Below are 9762 nucleotides of genomic sequence, written 5' to 3' on the forward strand. Positions count from 1 at the left end.
AAGTAAACAAACAAACAAACAAACAAATAAATAAATGGATAGATAGATAGATAGATAGATGATAGATAGATACATAGATAGATAAGTAAGTAAGTAAATAAATAAATAAATAAATAAATAAGAGCCTCATTTGTTTAAGCCACTGTCTTTACAAGTTTCTGTTATTTGCAGCCAAACACAATCCTAACTAATAAAGTTTTTTCTGCATTTATAAGCATATGTTTATTTGTGTATTTACTTCTCCAATACCTGTCTTCTTCACCAGACTGTGAGCTTTATGAGGGGCCATCGTTTGTGATTCACCAGCGTACACACAACACCTTGCACTATGCCTGGCATAAAGATTTTCTGAAAAAAAATTTGAAAAGAATGATTGACAGGAAGCATGTGGAGTAAAACATTTATTAAAACACAAAGATCATTAACAGCAAAGTAAGAAAAAAAGCAAAGTGCTTCAACAGAGAGGCCTCTGCTACCTGAGAATAAAAGCTGAGCGAGAGGGAGAAAGGACAATGAGTACGATGGATCTTGAGAAGGAAGCAAAAGCTGAATTTTTTCCATCTTCTCTCTCTGTATAAATTACACTCAAATTCTGCCCGGGAACATCCTCTCACTTATAATTTCCAAAACTAATTCCAAAAATTAGTTGTTTTCGCAATGTCCTTGAGGGGGATATGGCATACATAAAATAAATACAAGGTCAAAAAAATATAGTTATCGTTGTGGATTCTTGGCTCTTCTTCTTGCAGGACCCCTACACATTCACACACACACACACACACACACACACACACACACACACACACTCATTCACACTAACTCACACTTATACACATATCTTGGCAAAAAACAGTATAATTTTAAAAAGACCTCTATTTATTCCCTCCTTAGATGGTCATTTCGGTCATCTCTAACTCTCTCGAGTTTAATTCTGTAGGATGGGCTGGGCTTCCTGCTAAGCTTCCTCTCTATCTCACAGGCCTTCATTACTGCTTGCAAATTAATTTTATCGATAGTGTGTTGGAATTGAAAGGCCCTGGAATTGTTACAGAGTTTGTGATGGCTCTTGGAATTGTTGTGAAGCTCTGATAATGCTGCACGATGCTGCGCTGGCCCAAATCCCACCCTTTCTCCTTCCTGTCCTTGCCACTACATTGGCAGTGCTCTCCAGACGAGCTCCCACGTGAGACTTTTTAAATCTCAAGTTTGAGCAGAGTAATCACTGCTCCCAAGTGACAGGTTTGTTTGGGCACTTTTAAATAATCTCTCAAAATTGAAAAGACAGAGATTGTCCTTTAGGGAGAGATGAAATTCAACATATTGAACTACTAGTATGGCACGGATACCAACTGGGAAAGGCATAGGTGTAAACAACCAGCACTGCCATTCGGGGCATGCCGGCTGAATTCCAGCCTGGGTGGGTTGTTGCCCAAGGACACGCACATAGCCCCCCACTGTAGCACACCTGTGAGAAGCCATGGATACATTTTATGACTGACTCCTGTGTACATATTCACAACCTGCCTCACTTGAATAGATCACAATCTGATATAAGAAATAGTCGTTATTTTTGTGTTTGAGTGTTGGCTATAAATATTCTTCATAAATTTCATTTTAGTTAGCAACTTAATACACAGTTGTTACCTTACAGTTTTCATGGGTCAGGCATGTGGGCATGGTTTAACTTTAGCTAGGCCCTCAGATCAATGTCTCGTAAGGCTGCATGCAATCAAAGTACCAGCTGGAACTGAGGTCTTGTCTGCAGTTTGAGGTCCTCTTCAAGCAGAGGTTATTGGCAGATTCATTTACTTGCAGCTGTAGAAGTCAGGACAGCTTGCTTCTTTAAGGTCAGCAGGGGAGCTAATCTGATCTTGGGGAAAGCCTAAATCTTCTTTTAAAGGGCTCACCTAATTAGGTCAGACCTGCCCCCAAATAATCTCCTTTTGATAAACAGACTCTGATGACTTCGGTCATTCTGATTAGGGATTTTAATTATACCTGCAAAAATCTCTCATTTTTGTTATAGTAACCTAATCACAGGAGTGGCATCCATCACATTCACAGGTGTATCTATAATCAAGGGAAGGGGATTATACAGATGTGTGCATCAGTGGGGAGGAGGCCTTGGAGGTCAATGTAGAATTCTTATTACACTTACATCAGTACTTTTGTTGTGCTCTGGAGATCACAGAGCACTATTTTCAGTGATTGCAGATTTTTGTTGCAAATTCAGGGCTGAATCATATGCTTCCAAAATGGACAGAACAGAGTATAGGGTGAGCAAGACACCACCACATTTTATTCTTGCATTGTTTTAAATTAGCATGTTTGCCTTTCATAAATTATTTACACTGCCTTCTTATATATTAATTAGACACTAGTGGCATTTTTACAGTAAATGCCAAATAAGGATAAGAATGAACAGGCTTAATTGGCTCACAGCTCCAAGATCCCAGCCACATTGCTTATACATGACAAAAATGGACCTAAGATAGTGTCCTGCATATTCACACTTGTATTAATCTGCCAGGCTGCCATAACAGAATCCCACAGATTGGGTAGTTTGAATAACAGAATTTAATTTTTTCACAATTCTGGAGCTGGAAGCCTAAGGTCAGGGTGTTGGCAGGGCTGGTTTCTGGTGAGACCTCTCTTCTTCGCTCAGAGATAGACATCTCATTGATGTGTCATTACATGGCCTTTCTTCTGTCTGTGCTTGGAGAGAGAGAAAGCGAGCTCAGGTATCTTCTTCTCTTCTTATAAGGACATCTTATAATCCTATCATATTAGGACCTACCTTTATGACCTCATTTAACATGAATTACCTCCTTAAAGGTCCTGTCTCCAAAAACAGTCCCACTGGGAGTTGGGGCTTCAACATATAGATTTTGGAGGACACAGTTCAGTCCATACAATACTCAAAATGTCTGTGGACAATGAACAATCTGCGGAGTGTCCTGGTTATCACTAATCACCATTCATAAATTTATGCACATATTCTAAGAAATCTCTCTGTTTATTTTCTATCTTTGCTGAAAAAATAGAGTGTTTTGGACTGGTAGTCTGTTCGTTACCAAGGCAACAAGGATCTATGTGCTGCCCTGAGCAGCACAGCAGAGCAACCTCTGTCCCTTGGTTCTGACAGAATTATTGCAAACTGAGCCCAAACAAACCAGTTGTATCATTATTTTCTCTTAATGAGACAAGAAAGGTCCCCATAGGTCTCCATAAAGGAAATACAACAGAACCATAGTTATATAGCCAGAGGTATATCTCCCTATAATGGCCTCAGCCCTCTCTAAGGAAAGGTACAATCACATAGAGTGAAGCTATCTTTCACACAGAGGTTAGGTATGAATGTCAGGATCTGTGGTAGAGATTGCTGTTTATAACCCAATATACATTTTCTCCCACTTTGGTCAGTAACTAACACCACTCCCCCACCCCACCATGAAAAGCTACATTATTTTATCCCCACTTTGCCGCTAGAAGTGATCAGTGAATCTAGATTATTGCCTGGGACTCATGGAAATGGTTTTACGGAGGGAGCACACAGCCAGCATGTGCCCTTGTCTGCCTTACTCCCATTTCCTCTTGTTTTCTGCCTGGTCTGTGGATTTGATGTCTGGAAATATAGTAGCCATTTGGATGACTGGAACTTCAAGAATCATCATGGACAAGAGATAACTTTAAGAAGGGAAGCCATATATTAAGTAAGATGCAACTAAAAAGTGGAAAAAGTCTAGGCCCATAATGACACCATGGAGCTTTCATACCAGTCCTGGACTGTTGAACTCTTCTATGTGAGATGTGAAGGAGAAGTAAATCTCTTACTAGCTGTGTAAAGCAAATTCCTAACTGAATCAAAGTGTAATGCCAAAATGCCAAAATTGTCTTAGAAAATCCTTTAAATCCCCCTAAAATACAGTAAAGTCGTATGGCTCAGGTCCTGAATGGTTTATAGGCATGCAGAGATGTTGAGCCTTTAATTCTTGGGGCCAGTCAAGAAAGTAGACTAAATGAGGCTTTGCCCTTGAATTGTTTAAAATTAATATTTGCCCTTCAGAAGACATGGCTATTAGAGACTGTAGTTCAGAAATCATTAACAGGTATGATCTGAAAAGAAAAATATTGGGAAACACCAGCGTATATAATCCTGAGAGCTGACAGCAACATATGTATATGTACTATATATGTGTATGCGCATATATGAGATTACTATGTATGAATCTATCTTCGCTTTTCACAGGCAATTTTATGACTTTAGCTGTGTTACTTAATGTTTCCTTATGATTTTTAATTAACATTTCATTTTTTTTTCAAAGCTCTTGAACAAGTCATTAGCACAGACATCTTAACTGCTGGAACAGGCTGATTGGGATATTTTTAAATTCATTCACACTTTCTTGCTACAGGTTTTAAAGGAGCTAAGTGAGATTACATCTGCATGGTATGTGTTCTTTAAGGAGAATTGTGGGGAGAATGATCCATATGATTAAAATTGCTCTTTCTTTTCTCTTCTCTTTCTCTTGCACTTGATTCAACTCTATTACACGTCAAAAGCTAAGAAAAGTCACTGCTGCCACACGGTTTTGTCAAGCTGTGGGTAAATGGAACTCTGAGAAGAATGACAAGTGGAGAAGTTCTGGAACTTTTATTTCTCTAAGGAATGTTATCATGTTGCTAAGCTATGTAGTGTATCTTAACAACCAGGGAGCCACATAGGATCCTTGGAGCAAGAGTGGGAGAAACCGGAGAGAGACAGCCATATTCTTTTGGAAGCAGTAGACATTAGGCTGTCTCTGCCACCTAAACACTCCCATCTCGAGTGCAAAGATTTAAGGAAATCAAGGACAACTCGGTACAGACCCATTTGGAGACTTTTAGGGTATGAACAACCTTGAGTTCCTGTCAACCAGATGATGTTTTAAAACTGTCCTCAGGTACAATTTTAAATTCACCATTAAAATAATTTTCAAAAATTTTAGGTATGATTTAGTTAAGGAACCTTAAGTTCGTCTTCTTTTTAAGACTACATAAAAGCCAAATAAGTTTGTTTTGAGAAAACGGGGTATTATTTTTTAAAGTAAATCACCTATTTCTTGAGGAGATCATACAAATAAAAGATGCGAAGTTTGTGGGATAAAGACATTTATTCTGTGGGAAACATTTTACTTTATTTAATAAATATGTATTGAGCATATACTATGGAAAATTGAATTAGATCATTGCCTGCTTGCGCAATGCCTGAAAGTAAACACAGGAATGTAAAAAAAAAAAAAAAAAGAAAAGAAAAAAGTCAGGGAGTGACATGTGCTATGAAGACAATTTAAGAGGGTAAGGGATAGAGAGTGACTGAGGCTGAGATGAAGGTGGGAACCACCTTAGAGAAAGGTAAAGAAGCCTTTTGGAGAAAGTCTCGTTTAGACAGACCAATGAAAGAAGTGAGCGATGAAGCCATGGGAAGATCTGACCGGCATGCATTCTAGGCTAGGGGATCTGCAAATGCAAAATAGTTCAGCCTTCATCATGTAAATAATAATCTTTACTTCCCTGGGAATTCATAGTAACTTTTAGATGTTCATTGATCAGACATAGTATTCTTCTTTTATAAGCATAAGGTTTATATATATTCTATTTTGAACCTAGAATATTAATATCTAATAAAGATTTGCACAGTATTTTCTAATAACAATGGTTAGAATTAGGACTAGATGGATTAATAATGTGTTTAAACCCTCCTATTCTGAGGACTTTGTGTCAAGTAGCCTAAATGAAATTCAATAATTTACTAATATGGAGATAAAATAAAAAGGCTATAGGACGGGAAATATTGCTCCCAAACGTGCTTACGCAATTCCCTGAATGGCGAATGGTAATTTTAATTAGATTTTTCCACAGAGTTGCCTCTACACAGCGTTTTCTTTTCCTCTTCAGAGTGAAAACAGAGTGTTAGCATCATAATTAAGATAGAATTATAAATGGAACTCAGTTATTTTCATTCGACAAATCTTTTGGGTGTATCCTCTAAGTCAGGAGGTCTCAGCCGAACTTTTGCAACACGCAGATAGTGAGCTGACACTCTAGATATTCATTTACTAATAACAACTAAAACGTTCATATTTGCAAATTGTTTAGTTTTAAAAAAGGAATTATTAATACTAGGAAGAGTAATTCTCTAACAGTATCTCTGGCATTCGTTGCGATGCCAGTTGCTTATCTGATTGGAAAGACAGATCAGAATCTGCTGATACAGCTCTTCTGAGCAATAGTTACTGACACGTCATAGCCGTACTGATAAAAACTTTTTCGATACTTTCTTTCTCCACAATTTGGGGGTACATTCTTTAAAATTTGGACATGTGATGGGAATGTGTTTTTCATGTGAACATCATCTGTCATTTGTGTCATGAGAAAAATAAGCTGAGAACTGCTCCTCTGTATTATACTGCAAATACCTATTAAGCTAAAATGCTGGAAAGAAGTGTGTGTGTGTTTTTTAAATACACCTATTATTTATTCGTATTTGGGCCACAGTAAATAATCCATGGCACATTTGTAGAAGTAACTATAACTGATTTTATCTCCCAATCAATCCATGATATACATTGAGTGGTTTTGCATTGATGAGTTTCTCTAATATTGGTTTAGGAAGATTTTTAGTGACTTCATTACAAAATAAATGAGATTTCTGATTTTCTAATAAAGATGATATTTATCAACAAGTAGAGTATTTATTTCCTAATCTCCATTTCTATTAAGTTCTTATTTTAATAATACATTCTTTTCATGTTTCTCTTATCTTTGGGGGAAAAAAATCTACCCTTTTATATGAGAATGAATAATTCATCAATTTTTTCCCAGTTTGTCTTAAAAAGTTGTAGTCCAAAATTAATGTTTGGTATAAAGAGAAATCTTAACAGAGATATTATTACAAACCAATTCATGAAAATCACTAGGCAATAACTTATTAGTCAATTCAAGTGTAGAAATTGGTATAGGCAACAGGTGAAAGAGAAAGATGTAGGTCATAATTAATAGTAACTAAAATAGTTTTGCTTTCCTTCAGGCTTGAGGTAGATTTTTAAAAAATTAATAAAATTTATTTTTTAGAATGGTTTTTAAGCTTACAGAAAAACTGAGCAGAGAGTTCCATATCTCCCCCTGCCCACTTTTGCCTATTATTAACATCTTGCATCATTGTGGTACATTTGTTACAATTAATGAGCCAATATTGTATATTATTATTAACTAAAGTCCATAGTTTTCACTAGAGTTCAATTTGCTTTGTTCTGTAAACGACTATTGTCATGTGTCCACTATTACAACATAGAACAGTATAGGAGGTAAGTTTCACTGCCATAAAAATCCCCTGTGCTCCAACTATTCATTACTCCCCCACTTCCCTTTGGAACTCCTGTTCTTTTTATTGTCTCCATTGTTTTGCTTTTCCCAAAATGCCATACAGTTGGAATTGTACAGTATATAGCCTTTTCAAATGGCTTCTTTCACTTAGCAGTATTCATTTAAGGTTCCTCCATGTTTTTCCATGGCTTGATAGATCATTTCTTTTTAGCACTAAAGAGTGTTCCATTGTATGATGTACCACAATTTATTTATCTATTCACTATTGAAGGACACTTTGGTTGCTTTCAATTTTTGGCAATTATGAATAAACATTCATGTGTAGGTTTCAGCGCGAACATAAGTCTTCAACTCTTTTGAGTAAACACCTAGGAGCATGATTGCTAGACTATGTTTTGCTTGGTGAGAAACTGTCAATCTGCCTTCCAAAGTAGCTGTACCATTTTGCATTCCCATAAAATGAATGAGAATTCCAGTTGCTCCACATTCTTGTCAGCACTTGGTGTCATCAGTGTTTTGGATTTTAGCCATACTAATAGGTGCATGATGGTATTTCATTGTTGTTTTAATTTGTTATTTCCTAATGACAAATGATGTTGAATAATATCTTTTCACATGCGTGCTCAATTGCTATATGATGATATTCTTTAATGAGTTGTCTGTTCAGATCTTTTGCCGAGTTTTCAATTGGGCTATTTGTTTTCTTACCATTGAGTTTTAAATGTTCTTTGCATATTTTGGATACAAGTCCTTTATCAAATATATGTTTCTCAAATATTTTCTCCCAGTCTATAGCTTGTATTTTCATTCTTTTAGCAGTGTCTTTTGCAGAGAAAGACATAGTTTTGCTCTTCCTCAGGTTTAAGGTAGTTTTAGTTTATTATTGTTAGATGACTTGCTATAATAAATCAAAGTACAGCTTTCTCCTTAGTTATTCATTTACTTCACTTCTAAAAAATTAAGTTTAAATAAGACTCTCAATAATACATAATGTATATTGTGGATTTTATAAAATTTTTAATGATAAATATGGATAAAATATTTATATATTGCCTTTATTTTTTAACATTATTTTGAAACTTCTAATAAAAATGATAAAAAACATAAAATCAGATTATTAAATTTTCTGTAATCTAAGAGTAAGCACTATAGCACCTTTTGAAATATAAGAGCAAGATGAATTTCAGACTGCACTGTGATTTTCATGAGAATTTGCTGCGTTTTTTGCTTGTTGACCTTTTATACCAGAATTTAAAGTATATCACTATCCTTCAAATTAACCTAAAAGAATTCATATGAGGAAGACACACATAGTAGAATAGTTGAATATTCCAGCGGATATGTAATGACTTACAGATTTTAGATGAGTAAGCCAAAATCTAGGAAATAAAGTAATTTATCCATGGCCACTTTGGTCATTAATGGCAAAGCTGGGACATGTATCCCACTTTTTAATTCCAGTTTAGCATCCATTTCACTCTCCAAACTGCCTATGGTACCCTTTCTCCCCCAGTATAGATAAAAATGAACTTACTGACCTGATCGTATAAAAGGTTCCACACAGAAAGAAAAATGAGTGAGTCTAAGGTTTGATTTTCATGAAGTTAAAACTTCTTTCTCATTATTCATAAGTAACAGTAAAGAAATATTTTTTATTGTTAGATAATAGTATTTTCTGAATATTGGAATAGTTTTATTCAGCCTAAAATAATTTTAGAACTTAAGAAAATCAGATGTTTTGTAGCAACAGGGCTGATAATTAATATACCATACACTGAATATATACCATGAAAAATTTAAATACAGATTGCTCTGGTTTAAAAAGATAGTCAATGAACTAAAATTATCTGCTCCAACAAATTCTTGAGGTCAGATTCTAAAATATGGCAATATTTTGATATTGCAAATTATTCTGACCAGAATAATTTATAGATTTTTTTGTAAATTATTCTAACCTGTCATGGTTAGAAATAAAATGTATATTTTATAATACGGCTGTGATGACTGCAATTTCCATGTAAGACAGGAAATATACAACAAACAGCAGAATAAAATTCAATTAATTCCAAGACTAGTATGCCATCTTTAAGAAAGTTTAAATAACTCTTTCCTATGTTCCTATTCTAGAAATTTTATTTTCCAAATGATTGTGAATTCCCCAAAAGCCATAACATTACCTTTCATCCTTTTGGCCCATGACACTGTAGGTGTCTAATAAATGATTGCTGAGTGATTGAGGGAACACCATTAAACATTACTGAATATTGCAAATGACAATATGCCAAAGGTTCTCCAGTTTATCATCTGTAAATGTGATATCATTCTTTTGCTATTGGATTTCTTTTCTCCTGCAGATTTAACCGTCCTCTCAGAAGATGACATGAATTTAACATAACG

This window comes from Pteropus alecto, unplaced genomic scaffold, assembly GCF_000325575.1.
Source record: "Pteropus alecto unplaced genomic scaffold, ASM32557v1 scaffold5, whole genome shotgun sequence".
Classification (NCBI taxonomy): Eukaryota; Metazoa; Chordata; class Mammalia; order Chiroptera; family Pteropodidae; genus Pteropus; species Pteropus alecto.